At 38.6% G+C, this 16,561-nt stretch overlaps 1 protein-coding gene across 4 annotated transcripts in view; it reads right to left on the bottom strand.

Annotated features, from left to right (window-relative positions):
• SRPK2 (SRSF protein kinase 2) overlaps positions 1-16,561 on the bottom strand; it is a 125,280-nt gene that overhangs the window by 68,185 nt on the left and 40,534 nt on the right. The window lies entirely within an intron of this gene.

The following is a 16,561-nucleotide window of genomic DNA, read 5'->3' as shown; positions in this document are numbered from 1 at the left end:
TATCAGAAAATCAGGATCCAGAAGAAAAAAAAAACAAAAACATAAAGTCTCAACTTTGATCCCCCCAAATTGGAAGGAACTGGGTGACAAGGCTCTACAAAAGCCCTATCAGACCAAGTGAGCCTGTTTTGTAGGTGAGCTCTTTTGCCACATCAGCCTTCAAGGAGTGGCTGACTTTGCAATTCCTGAGTGGGAACCATGGAATCAAGAATATTTCATAGTTTTTCTTACTGCTGTTTCATTTTAATGTACCTTACACCCAAAATACCCACGCAGTATGTTAAGGTGAAGATCACACTATCTAATAATTAAGATGAAAAAATGTCTGCCTACGTAGCAGGTAGACATTGAAGGATTAATAAATAACTCAGATGGAACTATGCATGAACTTTATTAGGCATTTGATTATTCAATATGCTGAAAAACATTCCATATTCTTACCTAATACAAATGAGCTTCTATCTAGATCATCATATTCTTTTATGCCAGAATTTCTGTTAAAACCTGAAATTTCAATTACAACATATTCTTTTAACTAATGCTATAATGTTTGCCAACTGTAGCTATAATGGCAAGGACTACAAGAAAAAAGTACACAAAATAATGATGAAGCACTAAGGCTGCCCTAGAATAGTAAACAAGAGAATCCTAGGTGAAGTTTTGAAACCTAAACACGAAATGTTATTCTCCCATCCAGCATTCAGGCTCTGGAACTTACCTGATTCCTCAGTGAACTAACTCAGCTCACTGTGGTGGAAAGCCTTCTGGGGCAAAGGGGACTTGAGGAAGGCTGGTGCTAGTGAGGAATGCTGGACCACTCATTTGGGCTGTAAAACACCGAGGCTGCAGTGAGCCCTTCTCACAGAACCACACACCATAGGTATTAATCCCCTGTAGTTCAGTGGAAGCATAAGGAATCTGGGTAAGCCTGTCATGTCACCAGTACCAAAATCCTGTTACAGGATTTGCCAACTGGAAATCCAGCAACTATCCACCTCAAAGACAGCTGGGACAGTGTAAGATATCACCAGCTCTCTAGGTACTTGTTTCTGTGCAAGAAATCAACCTTCCTGTAGGAAAGCAAACAGAACAGGGAACAAATACTACACCCAGAAATCATTAATCATTAAGCCCAGTACTACCAGATACTAATTCCCTAACATGCCTACAAAGATTCAAGGAGGGCAGCAGCACTGCCACAGTAATCAAGCAATCCTCACATTCACAAGCTTGGCTCGGTTCGGGCATGCACACACGCAGTGAGCACCTGCCAAAAGCTACAGAACCACTGCTGTTCCTGCTGTAACACTAAAAAATTCCAAGAAAGCACAAGCTTCATCAAAAAGTAAATCAAAGTATGTTAAACCAGCAAAGAATTATCACAGCCATGTCTTAGTTCCTCACTGATCGATAACTGCACAACACAACATGGAGAAATAAAAATGACAGTAAAAATGGTCACAAGAATGATCAAAATGGCCTAGAAGTTAAAGCAGTATGAATACAACAGTGTTCAATAACCAAACACAGGCCTTGTGCTTTGACTGTCACAGGCTGGCATCATTTCAGCCACAGCACAATCAGATTCTGAGGGACAGTAATGACTTTTGATGCTCTGCTTAAAACCCTAAAGACTATCCAAATAAATAGTTATTGATGAGTCTTGGAGGGAGACAGATCAAGCTTTCCTCAGGCAAGGATATTCTAATCATCAGCCTGCTAAAAGTAAGCTAGAAACAAGAATATTAGATGGGGATAGATACCATCAATCAATGTGGGCATAAATTCATGCTGCTCATTGAAACCAGAGTTTTGCCTGCCTCAGTCAGTATCTGTTTCTTTCAGCTAATGCTTTAATGTTTGCAAACTGCAAGTGTAACAGTGGAAACAAGATAAGGCGTCACCAAAACAATGCTGAGGTATTAGGACTGACTTAAAACAAGAGCAAGAGAAGACCTGGTGAAATTTTAAATTTTGCTTAAAAAAAACCAGGAGATAGTAAACTAAGCTAAAAACATATATATTGTACCTTCACATTTCAAAAAATTACTGAAATACCATTCTTTCTAAAAAAAAAAAAACTGAAGGAAAAAATCCTTCTCTTCAGACAATATAAAGACTATGTCTCTCCATACTTGTTGGGAAGAAACATAAATATGCATCTTTCATACTTAGAATCCCAGTCTTTAAGAAAAATCAAATTAATTGAAAGAAAAGTTCTAAACAGACAAACCACAGTCATACAATTAAAGACATGCTAGTAATCTCCTGTGAATAAAATACTCCGTGTTTATATTGTTAATGAACCTAATTACACTACAGCACCACCATCATGTTAATTATGTTTATGGATTTGAACTCAACAAGAGCCCGGATTGTCCTGAAGTATGCAGATACAACCAGTTGCAGCTGACTGAAACTTAAAAAAGAAACCTTGAGCACTGCACAATATGACCTATGCAAACCACAGTATATTCAACAAATTTTGGAAAAATTAAACTAGTCATGTCAGCAATACTCGAACAGTAATTACTAATATCTAGATATATTTGCCAAATTTAACTGGCAAGAAGCTCATGAAACTAAGAAATCTACACTGCCAAATAAAATATTCACTGCAACAGTATGATGACTCAAAGCATTTGACACTGTCCCACACAATACCCCTGTCTTTAAACTAGAGGGACATGAATTTGACAGATGGCTCACTTGTGGATAAGGAACTGCTGGATGGACGCCCTCAAAGGGCTGTGATCAACAGCTCCATGCCCAAGAGGAGAGCAGTGAGGTTCCTCAGGGGTGGGTGCTGTCTAACACCTCTGTCAGTGACAGGGATGGAGCTCACCCTCGGCATGTTTGCCAACACCACCGAGCTGTGTGGTGCTGTCTCACTGCAGGGAAGGGATCCAGAGGGACCTTGGGAGGCTCAAGAGGTGGGTCTGTGAGAACCTCATGGTTCAACACAGCTGAGTGCAAGGTGCTGCACCTGTGAAGCACAATCTCAAGGCAATCTGAAGCACAAATATGGCTGGGCAGAGAATCGACTGAGAGGAGCCCTGAAGAGAAGGAGTTGGGGTGCTGGTGAATGAGAAGCTTGACACAAGCCAGCAATGTGTGCCTGCAGCTCAGAAAGCCGATTGTTGCCTGGGCTGCATCCAAAGCAGCACAGCCAGCAAGTCAAGGCGCTCCTCCCCCACTACTCCACTACTCTACGTCCACCTGGAGTACAGTGTCCAGATCTGGGACTCCCACCTTAAGAAGGATATAGATCTGCTGGAAGGAGTCCAGAGTAGGCCACCAGGATGATCAGAGGGCTGGAAGAGCCCCTCTGCTAAGCAGACAGGCTGAGAGAGTTTTGTTCAGCCTGGAGAGGAGAAGGCACTGGGAACACCTTAGAGACCCTTCTAGTAGCTAACGGGAGCTGAAGACGAACTTTTTTCAAGGACATAGAGTGACAGAACAAGGAGGAATGGCTTCAAACTGAAAGAGGGCAGGTTTAGTGAGTATGCTGAAGCACTGTGACAGGTTTTCCAGAGAAGCTGTAGCCCAAATCTGGACGTGCTCATGGGGCTTTGAGCAACCTGGTCTCAAATGGAAAGTATCCTTGCCCATTATAGAGAGGTTGTAACTAGATGGTCTTGAAGGTCCCTCCCATCCAAAAGCATTTTATGATTCCATAAAGCATTACTCTCCCTTATATTTCATTTTTCTCCTTTGTAAAATAAATTGTGTGCTTCATGGTTCCTAGTAATTTGCATCAAACTCAAATCAACATAGAAAATAAGACGACTTACAAACTCTCAACTTTACATCTTCCTACCTAGCTAATGATTCAATCCCAACAAATCACCTCCACTGACATTTTGCTGACATCACCCACACCGCTACAAAACAGCAATTTAAATCCTCCAATCTGGCACAAGGAAACCAATCTGTATTTCAAAGTTCTAACAGTTTCTACTACATTCCACAAAATAACATTTTAATTAAAAGCAGACTTTTGCATTGCTATGGAATTATGGGATTGAATGCTAACAGCAGCAACAAATGTGCCAACATATAATTAGAAAAACTTGAAAACTCCCAATCTTCTCTTATATTTTAAATTACAAAACTCTGATTTTCAGCTCTGGAGGATTTACTTAAAAAAGCATTAAATTACTTGGGAACAAAAGATAAAATTAGATGTATCATGCTCATGACTTTGGGACAAAAGGTCAACTATGCTCTTAACCAATTCCACCTGTAAAATAGTGTGTAAATAAATAGTAGCTGCCTGTAATGCCTCATATTTTCACAGAATCACAGAATCACTGAATTGTTTGAGCTGGAAGGGACATTAAAGCTCATCCAGTTCAAATCCCCTGCCATTGGCGAGCACACCTCTGACTGGGGGGCAGGGGATTGCTCTGTACCCAGTCCAGTCTGGCCTTGCACACCTCCAAAGAAGGGCCATGAGGATGGTGAAGGGTCTGGAGGGGAAGCCACATGAGGAGAGGTTGAGATCACTTGGTTTGGTCACCCTGGAGTAAACTGAGGGGAGAACGCACTGCAGTCTTCAACTTCCCCATGAAGGAAAACAGAGGGGCAGGTACTGATGTCTTCACTCTTGCAACCACTGACAGGACTAGAGGGAATGCCCTGAAGGTGTGTAGGAGGAGGTTCAGGCTGGCCATCAGGAAAAGATTCTTCACTGCAGGCACTGGAAGAGGCTCCCCAGGGCAGTGGACATGGCACCAGTCTGGCAGAGTTCAAGAACTATTTGGACAATGCTCTCAGGCACATGAGGTGACTCTTAGGGTGTCCTGTGCAGGACCAGGAGATTGACTCAATGATCCTGATGAGTCCCTTTCAACTTAGCATTTTGTAAGATTCTATGATAATACATTCCTCCTCCAATCAATTAAACTATTCACAAGAATTCATTAACAGATGGCAGTATGCACAATACAAATCACCAAGGTTTAGGTTTCAATAGAAATAGCGGTAGCCCGCTAATTATTATAATTTGCCTATCCTAACAAAAACACAATGCTATATATTTTACAAGTAAACCCTTGTGCACCAGTATCTAAAGCATCTCTAAGCAAGGGAAGCAAAAAATGGTTATCAGGAGGAAACAACATGGATTCAACAAGAGGAAATAATGTGTGACCAATCTGATACCCTCCTATGATGACATGCCTGGCTTGGAATGGTAACACAACCAAAGGAGTAACAAGAAGAATGAAGGCTGGAGTGGGAGCTAAAAGGAAAGCTCTACAATTAATCTCCCACTGTATTATTTTCATATAGAACCCCACTGCAATTCAGTCTCACATTACTTTTTGCAGGCAATAGTACACACATGAACTACTAGTTGTGAACAAAAAAACAAGGTCTTAGAAGTAATTTAGAGAACCAAGAAGTTGTTAGTCTCAGCAGCTTTCAGGAGCTAAGGAAGATAGGTTTTTTTCAGCTGATTCATACATGTTCAGAACAATGGAGCAGGGTGATGAAGCACCACATGAAAACCTAGTGAAGCTTTCTAGAGAAGAAAAGCAACATTTAGAAGGGGGAATAAAAGCTACAACCAAAACCCAGGATGGTCTTAATCAAAACACTCTTGCCCAAAGAAATCCAGTGGAAACCTGGCAGAAGCCTTGAAAGACAGATCTTAAAGCAGCTCACACCTGTCCATGGGAATGATCTGACAAGAACTATTTGCAGTAAAGGGCAAGAGTCCTCAGACACCATACAGAATGAGCTGCAAACAAACTGCACTGTCCAGAAAGTTGATAAAGGTATTGTAGCACACATAAAGAATTTTTTTTTTTCTAAAGTTGTACTTAGGTATAGAATTCTAATCCTACAAATTTTTAAGCATTCACTATCTGGCTGCAGTTGAGGCTGAGACTTAGTCTGAATAGCCTCCTTTCAGTCTCAGTAAAAAAGGAACATTAGGTCTTTTACACAACAGCTGAAAAAGCAGAAAAAAAAAAGCAAAAAAATGCTGTGCCTGTGATTCCAGGAGAGAGTTGCGTGGGGTTTTTTGGGTGTTGTTTTTTGAATTTTAAGGGGTTTTTTTTGTTTTTAGTACAGTACTTGCTAGACAGGCAGACTTGAAAACATCAGCAAAATAGCTGCTTGTTGCACTTTGTTTCTACTCTGCTCAAGCAAATGAGCTCTGTTTACATGTTTTGTGTAAATAAACAGTACTGCACATATACACAAACACAACCTTCAAATCATATATTTCTCTTCCTGAGAACAACTTGGCAAAGTCTCAAGAATTACCTATCTCCTGGGCTCTGAGAGTAGAAGTAATACATGCCAGGTTCTCTGAATACTGATGTCAGATAGCCAGATATTGACTAACACACATTGTGGCTCTGTGTCTTTTGCCTGCTCAGCTACCTTGCGAAGGAATTGAGCCATGTCTTGATGTCTGCAGCTCAGATTAACAACTGGCACTCCAGTCTACCTGGGAGACACAGTCTCGTTTAGAATGAGAGTAATATGATTTTTCTCACCTTTTTTAAACTGGCACTTTTTGACCACTATGCCAGACATGACTTTTCTGGACCAGACCACAGAGTAGGATGTGAGACAGCTTTTGTTCCAGAGGTGTTTACTATTATTATGCACCCCTATGTTATCTCAAATGGATTTTGCAACAAGCACAGATTCCAGTTCAGCAGAGTAAAGGAGCATTGCTTGGTTTTGGTCATGATTGAGTTTTGCCTTCATTAGATGTATGAGCCTGACACATCCAGCAGTGTATGTCTGAAGCACAGAGTATGTATCTAACACATGGTAAGAATAGACATCACTCTTCCTTTCCAGAAACATAGGTCTAAAAACTAAATAGGAGTTACACAGTATACAAAGCTCTGTAATATCAAATCTCCAGAAGACTAAGAAGTAGTCGCAAAACACTTGTGCATTTCATATCCTCAGTTAATTTCATATCATCATATATATAATTTCATATATATATAATTTCATCATATATATAATTTCTTATCATCATTCATTTAATTTCATATTTGGCCCATATCAGATGGCCAAAAATGCAAACAGACCTAGATCCAGTTTTGACAGGTGCTACTAGGCCCCTGGGAGACCAGTGTTAGGTTATCTGATTGAAAGCTAACCATAATAGAAACAGATCCAGCAAGGATCAGAAGCAAAACAACAGGTCAACCCTAACATCCTCAACAGCAAAAATGGAGCATGTGAATCAGCTACTCCTACGACTGTCAATTAGACCATATTCCCCCAGTGTGAAACCTACCAAGATGAGTCAAAACTCTTCCGAAAAAAATACCTTGAAAACTAAAGGTTATTGCCTTAGGGGTTATGGGACTTATGGAATGCAGGGAGAAAGAACATTTTGGAATTGTGTAAAACTTACCACAGTACTTTAAGAATAAGCAAGATGCTATGAAATGTTCAGAGGAAGGTATTACACATGGAGGAAGACCGGTATAAAAATGGGTAAGGGAGAAACAAGGGAAAATAGCAAGGAAAAAGGATAAATTAGGCAGGTCTAGTACAAATGAGCTTCTGGTCCATGCACTTGTGTGACTAAACCCTGCCCTTGATCATGACAATCCATTCTATATTGTCATTAAACCCTATACCTGTGTTCTTTGTGGATGCACTTTCTATTTTGAGTGTATATGTGTGAACTTAAGCCAATTTCAAGTCAGACTGGCCAGCAAGTAATTAAGGTCCAAGTGTCAGCAACTGAACTGAGAACATGAACCTTGAGGGCTCATGCATTTAGGGGCTAGAAACTACTTAGAGCATTTAAAATTGGCTGGGAGAGCACACAGAGCTTTGTGTGCGAGTTTCTGTGAAAATTCCACCAGTGGACTTCCACTGTACTTGCCCCAGTGCTCTGTGTGTGTGTGTTCATGTGGGTGCCAATAAAAGGCTTGGTTTGAGTCTCTGCTGCCCTGCACAGCCAGCTGTGGATGCATTTTCTGCACCTAAACGTATGCATGCAAACACACCTCTGGGAAACCTACACTCTTCACTGCCTGGCCCTGGGGACACAGCAGTCCTGAACTCATCTATTCAGCTACAGGAGATATTGCCCCTGGGACACAGAGCCCTCCATGCCTGGCTACCTCTAACAACTGGCATGGCTAGAAGGACACATACCTTTTGCAAGTTTCTTAGCAAAGCTGTCAGTAACACTTTGAAGGTGAAGCGCCTAAAGGGGCCTTAGATTTGAGGTAGTCTTTAAGACTTTTAGTTGCAGACTGTTTAAGCTGTCCTGGCATCCACTGGAACACACTCCATGCAGTTTTGTTAAGGCGTTTTTTTAAAGCACTGAGTATTTAAATGATAGTAAAAAAATGTATTTGCATTCTCGGACACTGTCCTGCTTCAACTGGATGACTCCTGGTTCTTTTAATAGCCCTTGAAATTCCTATGTGCTAAACACATTTGAAAAGAATCTTGACCAGTTCTTTCCTGTATGTTTTCTTTCCAAGCCAGGATTAATTTAACAGAAAAATAACATAAATAAAGCAAACATACAGGTGAAACAAAGGACATATAAATTAAACTACAGGAATATATTCAATAAGATTGCCTTGAAGAAACATGTGAAGAGATTTCCATAAAGAACACCACCACTTTTAAATATTAATGGTCTACACAAAAAAAACCCCATATATTCACTGGCAGAAGACTACAGTTGGGGTGCCCAAGGAATCGGGTCTAAGCTAATTCATTGTGTCAGTAATCCATTCACAAATATCAAGAGTTCTTGAGAGAAAGGAGGAAGAGTTTTTCCTTGATCACCAATAATGTCTTCGTAAGTTCATTCTTTTACTTCTGTTGTGGAACATAACCATTCTGAGGATGGCTGTAACTCTATTTGGCTTTCTAGACTAATACTCTGAAATATTAATTACCTGGAAAGGACCCAAGTGAGATTTCTAAGTCCATGAAGACTGTTTGTACTCTTATTTATAACAGAATGAAAGGTTTTAATTGATAAAAGTGTACCTCAGAATCAGTATGATGATCTTTTTCATACCTTAGGGAAGTCTTGGTCCAAAGCTGTATTAGTCTTCTTGGAAGCTGACACTTCTCATAGCTAAGACACCAAGCAGCAGTGGAAATTCCTGATTCTTGTCACATATGAAACAGGAGCTGTCAGAAAGGCTTTACACTGTCACACTGGGGATGACAAAGCACCACTCAGAGGAAACCACCACACGTAGTCTCCTAAGCATAAGGTAATCCTTTTATAGATGGATTCATAAAGAGCAGAGCTAACTCCAAACATCTTCCATTCTAGTTCATGGCATGAAATAAACCGAGGTGGATAGTGTCTGGTATGTGGGCATAGCAGGAACTGAATGCTTCTGTGGACAGAGGCTGCAGCAGCTGAAGACAACAATGAGAATCTGTAAGTCCTGATACTGGATACAGACCAACAGAAGAGCTGTCCACTGAAACCCTCAGAAGTTTCAAACCGCATTTCCATCTCCACCAAAAAAAAATTTTAAAAATTGCTGGATATTTTCTGACACAGCAGTTACTGGATATTTTCTGACACAGCAGTTGCAAGAGAAAAAAATGCTGTCTCTTTGTAGTATTATTAATGACAAAATTAATACTCACAGGTTCTGCCAGAACTAGTAAAAGTTAAGCTTTGACAATGAGGGACAGAAATGTAGTTTCACTGCCTCCAGGAAAGATACACACTATTGCCATACACAGCAGTACTGAGCAACAGAAGTATGGATGAGCCCTTGCCTTCTTATAAAGCTATGACCATCCCAGTAGGTTTCAGGCAAAGAAAGTAGCTTCATGAAAACAAGGCACTGAATTCTTAAAAGGTTTCATGTTACTCCAATGACATTTTGCCAAATAAGAAGCAGGTTCAAGAAATCCTCCTTTCCATCGAATTATACTGTGCTAAGTTTGGGGAAAAGAAGTCTTGAAGATTAACCAGCCCAACACTACAATACAAATGTATGACAAGTTCTCTAAAGAGAAGAAAATACAGTCTTTTAGTAAATGCAGGTATCACCAATTTATGGCCATTTATTGTATTAGCAGATATTGAGACAAAATTAGGACACTTTTATTAATATGGAGAGGTTATTTAAAGTGCCTAATTTAAACACAATGGTCAAAATTTTATACAAACAGAATATCTACATGAGATGTGGTTCTGATTTTGAACACCGCCCAGTCAGGAAAAAGAAGCAATCAACCAGCCTGACTGACCTAAAACTATAACCAGACAGTGAAAGCTCTATAGATCTATTTGGTGAAGAACATTGGCAAAGCTTGGAGCTGCACACATTTCTTTGGGTTTTTTTTAAACTTTAAAAAGAGAGAAAGAGAATAGAGCAGAAAAAAAGGAAATCACAGTTCACTGTCCATCCAGTCACAAATATCAGCATGAGTTTGGCAGGCATCCTAGATGAGATAAATTTCAGATCTGTTTTATTTAAGGTAACAGTGACTGTTTAGATTTTGTCAGAAATCATCCAAGACTAAAGGTGAGTTTTGAAGAAAATACAGAAGCACCTAAGGTAGATACTGGTTCATGAGTGTAAAACTGCTGAAGAGAGAATGAATAAACACCTTCTGGTCACAACACCCTTTGGACAGAAAAGGTATTTTTCAGTCCACTGGAAAGTTTAGATATCCTCCAAACAGTATGGTAGGATTCACAAAGTCAAAACCTGAGAGATAGCACAATTTCCTGATAATATAATTATAAGACAAAATATGCAACAAAATGGAATGCTTAAATTTGCATGCATTTGCTTAATATGTTCCTAGCATCCTTCAGTAACTACATCAATTCTGGATCAATGAAAATATATGTACCACAACAAAGTAAATTCACTGAATTACATGAATGTGTAAACATTTTATTATTGATTTGTAAGTATGTAATAGGAATATGCATATAATATGAAGACACAGAAAACCAGAGATTAGTTTATCCTGTAATACACTACAGCAACAACAGAAATGCAAACTTTGGGCATAGGTACACATCCTTTTATACAATCTATCAGGCAACATTCCTTTACAATCCACCTAGGGCTGGAATGGACATTTTAGCAAAGGCTTGACCAAGGCAATGACCAGGTAAAATGTTTCAAGTCATGAAACAGACTCAATCTGTAATACAAAAGGCTTTGCTTAAAATGACCCATCACTTTATCCCCAGACATTTTACCCTGGGATGGAACTGGAATACCTTAGTAAATATACTGTGCGAGTCATGGTTTTCCAATCTTTTACACAGCTTTTGGTTTAGCCATTAAATAATTCTGTTCAGACCACCACTGGATTGCTTGAGTTAGTTTCCAGTGAATAGTTCTTGTACAGGAAAAACTCATACAACACCCCAGAACTTTCCATCTCTCCCTTTCACAAAATTCTCTCATTTTAGTTCCAACAGGAACTGAAAAAATCCAAGATTTGAGTTTTCAGAAAGTATATTAGAAATTCCTCTGTAATAAGTGCCTCACAAATCCCTGCATGATGAAAAGTTGCTAATCATTAAAAAAAAATTAAAAGAAAAAAATAAGTAGTGTACAGGCCACTGTGCACTGCTGAGTACTAGGGATACTAATGATGTAAACTTCTAATTTTTCTACCTATGGCAGAAATTCCAGACAGAATAAACCAAGCAGAAAATTTATTTATGGCAGAAATAAACTGAATCTATCCCTGGAAACCAAAATACACTTAAAATTCTTACTCTTTTCAAAGCCTATTGATAAAATGATAGAGGCACTACCAGCTTAAAAAAAAAAAGAAAAAAAAGAAAAAAAAAAAAAAGAGTACAGTGTCCCCTAAAAATATCACCTCAACATGCTCCACAAGTGGCTGCTTTTATATAAGCTATTTCCATTTTTTTCCTACACAAGGGCAATGGCATGTAGCAACATTCCTTGCCTCCACATCCCTTTCATATTTCATTTAAAAGCCTCACATGCTATAACAAGTGAGGCTGTGGAACCTTTAATATGAAAACCACACAAAACACAGGGTTTATTTTGGTCCACAACTGGTAATCTAAAATTAAACACCTAGTCTAAGAGAGCTGTACAGGTACATTGTCACCCAACAGAGTTGGTGGTGGAATAAAGTGTCTCCCTGGACAAACAGGGAGGGCTCCCACTAAGCAAGGATGATTTTCTTTCTACTTATGAGATAAAATACAACAAATAAAATTATCTTGTAATTTTGGAAAAAAAAGGGGGTGAAATATATATTGGTCACTATTACCATGTATTAAACAAATCGGAAAAGTTAATAGTTGTATGACTACTAAAATTAGATTTGAACTGTCCTGAAGCAGAAGATCTACAAGATTTCTTTTATCCTATAAAAAAGAACCAGAAAAAAAGCAGAAAGAGCGTTAAAGAAAATACAGTATTTTTAAAATGTGTTTAAAAGTTACTGGACCTGATAAAATAGTTGCATTCTGACAATTATATTTTTTCAGCATTAGTTACATAAATAATGGAATCATTACCTTATAATGCCCTATTATCTAACAATTATTCCAAACCATTTATCTCACACATGGCAATATCGGCTTATACATCATGTTGTTAGCTCATAGTTGTACTTTTAAACATTATTTCTATATTTATTACAAGTTACACTTCTACCTTAAAAGTAGTACATCCACAACTAAATTAGAAAAAGAAACACACAGACAAAAACAGAATAAAAAAAATTCACTGATGTTCCAAAACCTGAAGGAATCTTTCAACATCATAACTTGTTTCACAATGCCTCCTCTAACAACTAACATTAGATCTCTCAGAAAAGGAAGCAGACAGTATTCAGCCTCCATCTTTTTCCTTCTCATTATTTCAGATTTCTTCCTCCTTTACTTTATCCCTGAATGTCTCCTTGGCATGACCTAATGAAGAAATTCCATAAAACCAGTGAGAACTACATTAATTTGCTCTGCAAAGATAAATTACAAAGCTAGAGGGGTATACATACCCCAAGGCTCAAAAAAAAACCAACAAAAAACCAAACCAAAACTACCATTATTCCTTAAAATTTTCCTGCACCACCTCACACCAAATACTTCTACACAGATTAATACAAACTTGTTATTTGAAAGTATCTTCCCTTTACTGCTATTTATGACACTCCCCAAAATGATGAAAATTGAATTATATACATACCAGCTACCTACTTTAAGGCTGTTCATGAGTGGCTGCTATTATTTTTTTCAAAAAACACTGAAGCAGAAACTCATTTCAAAGAAATATGCATATGCAGCATTTGTTGAAAGATGGAAAAAGAGCAGGTCAAACACTTCACACTGATCAGCCTTGCTAATAACCTTTATGAGACAATGCTCCATGGTAAAACTGGACTGCTAACATAATTTAGAATCCAAAATCAGAGCTGAATAAATAACAAGTTCTTTGTCCTAAAATGTGGGAAAAAAGTACTGGATACATTAGGTTTGAAGTCTTAAAGAATATCAAGTCATCCAGGTGAAAGAATTAACTCTTCTCAAAAAGAAACAGACTTGCCAAGAGTTCCACACCCCTAAAAGGGGTGGGAATCTGTGCAGCTCAAAGCATTCACTATACTGTAGATGAGAAGAGTGCATAACTCACAAGCCAGAAATGGAAAGTATTTTTACTTTCCTGGAGGGGTCCTAGAAGACCATCCCTCCTCTCCATCTGGGTGCTGCTATCGGCTTCCTCAGGACATTTGCAAGACTTGGAGCAGTAACCTCATGCAGCCCCCAGGGAAACAAAAAGAATATCTTCATATTCTTTTTGTAGTTCACATGTAGTTCAACTACTACTCATTAGATAACGAAAGCAGGTGAGTGCCACGTTGTAAGCACACTGTAGGAAAACATATCCATGGTCTCCTTCAGGCTCAGTCATCCAAACAAATCAATTCAGCAACAGCAGCCGTAGTGGGATACCTGATCCACCGCCCAGCCCACCTGCACACTCCATCTGCAGTTACCTGGGTTACCTTATCAACAAGGAACCAGGACTTTGGCCCAGGCCAGCATTAACTACTTGGAAATTTAGGACATCAGAGGCCTGATTGTGTCTGCTAATGAAATACCCCACAGCACGCTAAAACACAGGTATCCTAATCACCTCAATTCTGCAACTTCAGTTTTATTAGGGAGAAGGTACGTGGAAAGGAAGGGAGATCTATGAAAAATGTCTCAGGTTTCTATTAATTTACTTTTCAAGGCTACCATTGTCTTTAAACATCTCAGAGGTTCCTCAACAAAAAGGTTCAACTGTCTTGCTAATGTCTCCTAAAAGGTTCTTAAATTCATAACAAACAACTATCTTAAGAGAACATTGCAGGATTTCTAAAATGCTGAGCCTCCATAACAGCCAAACTATCCATTATATCCCAGCTTTCTTCTCATCAGTAAGATGTGACAGCATGTTGAACTTGCCAAATGAGCAGGAAAACCTACAAACACTAAACTGTCTTGCAAAAACAAAGACAAGCCAAAGAAGGAGGCAAGTAATGGGCTTCTCTCTCATTCCTTCTCTATTCCCATTTCATCAGTCTTTGTAAATGCACAGGGCACCTCCTCTCCCCTCCCCTCTGGCTATGCAAGCGCTGTCTAGCAGCCTCTGCTAGCGTGGAAAACAAGAAACAAGCCATGGACTCTTTCAGATCTTCCACACAGCATTCTCACACAGAGAACTCAAGCTTCACAACAGGTCCAACCCCTAGGAGCAAGGATAAAAACCAGCAATAAATAAATATGCAAGAATTAATTCCTTTTCTGTGTTTTTCAAGAACAGGCATATTCTCATGTCTGTATGGCATAAATACACATTGCAATTCTTCTACAGAGCAGATTAGGCCAGTTTAACAGTTCAGACACTCAATATCATAGTTATTTCTTTTTTTAAAATCTTATATATTCATTTTCAAAGAGCCTTGAAAGGAACTGGCAGCTAATAGGATAGACAGCACTGTTTCATAACAGCTTGCAAAAAAATTCAGTCTATTTTTAGATAGGTGAAAAGAATGTGGTTATTTTAAAAAAAAACCCTCCTATGAAATAAAGATGTTTTCATTTATAACTGACCATGCAGCTGGTATGTCAAACCAATCTCCAGGTGAACAGTACCATATATTTAAACCCTCAAAACAAATCTGCGTGCATATACAATAGCCACATTTTAATCTTCATTGTGTCATAAAATATCATGCTGTTAAAAAAAAAAATCTTACTTTTTAATGAACAACATTCAAATGAATCTCAGACAAATACATCTTTTTCTAATTGTGTTATGAGCCTTTAAAAGGACCTCTTCATCTAGGACTACCATTAGTTCAACCATGAGCATGTTCTGCTCAAAACCAGACTGATCAGATGTCGGGTGCTGCATAACATTCATTTTGATAAAATATATATCTGTATTATATACCAGATTCCCACACAGCAATGCCAACGTAAGTCTTTCCAAAAATCAAGTTAACACCTGTTTCCTTTACTATTTTCACTCCATCATCCTCCCTGTTACCACCACCATTTTATGAGTCTTGTATTTAAAAATTTTAGGCAAAAGAGTGGGATAAAGGTTAATAAATAAACACTTGCATTTTCTCTCCTCATTCTTAATTTTGAACAAGTAAATATTAAAATTTCTGTCAATGCTCTTCTTATATTTCTCCATTTTGGAAAGGTGACTTAACATCCCATTCCCCCCCACCATTTTCTGTACCTCTTATTGCTGGTATTTTGTTATAACCACAGCTGGCGAAAGGCAATGCAGTTTGCTTCTACATATCATACATAAATATACTTATAAATCAAATTAAATTGCTTACTTTGGTTTTCCAAACCACCCGTGCTATACAACACTCGTTCATTTTGAAAGATGTCTTTTAGCCTGTTTCCTTAAGATAGCATTCAGTGCCTTATCATGTCTCTCTATGCTGAGCCATTCAATAAAATAAACTTCAGATCATTTCAGCCTAACACAGCTTGAGAGCTTAAAATTAATAGTATTTTTTTGCCAACGTCCAATATTAAAATGGTGAAATAGAAGATTCAGAGGGTCCTTTGCATACAGCTGAAATGTTTATTGTAAATAATGAAGGGGAAATGGTATTACGTTCCTCTAGACTGAAGCAGTTTCAAAACCAAAAATGCCCTAAAATGCAGCTGCAAGCAAAACAGAAGTGAGCAGGGCTGGTTTATTTAAAATCAACAAAATAATCACCAGGAGGCTATTTCACAGTCAGAAGACTTAAATGTACATTTAGTACCGTGAAGTATTTCCCTAAAAATGAAACAGCTACTTGAAATAGTACTAATCTGATTGACAGATAAAATAATTGCTTTAAAAACACTTCTGAGTCATTTTGTCCTTACCTGCAGGCATGAACCATTACTGCATGCAGCGACTGCTCCATTTCCTAGCACAGACTTGAACAGGGATCACATCTATCTTACAGAATGTGACTAACAGGGGGATTTGCGATTCCTGAGCTACTTTCCAAAGGACACTCCCTTTTCCACATAACAGGGCACGAAACGCTCGGC

Source organism: Lonchura striata, chromosome 5, assembly GCF_046129695.1.
Source record: "Lonchura striata isolate bLonStr1 chromosome 5, bLonStr1.mat, whole genome shotgun sequence".
Taxonomy (NCBI): domain Eukaryota; kingdom Metazoa; phylum Chordata; class Aves; order Passeriformes; family Estrildidae; genus Lonchura; species Lonchura striata.
The sequence above is the reverse complement of the archived record's forward strand: the minus strand, read 5'-3'. Positions and strand labels throughout refer to the sequence as shown.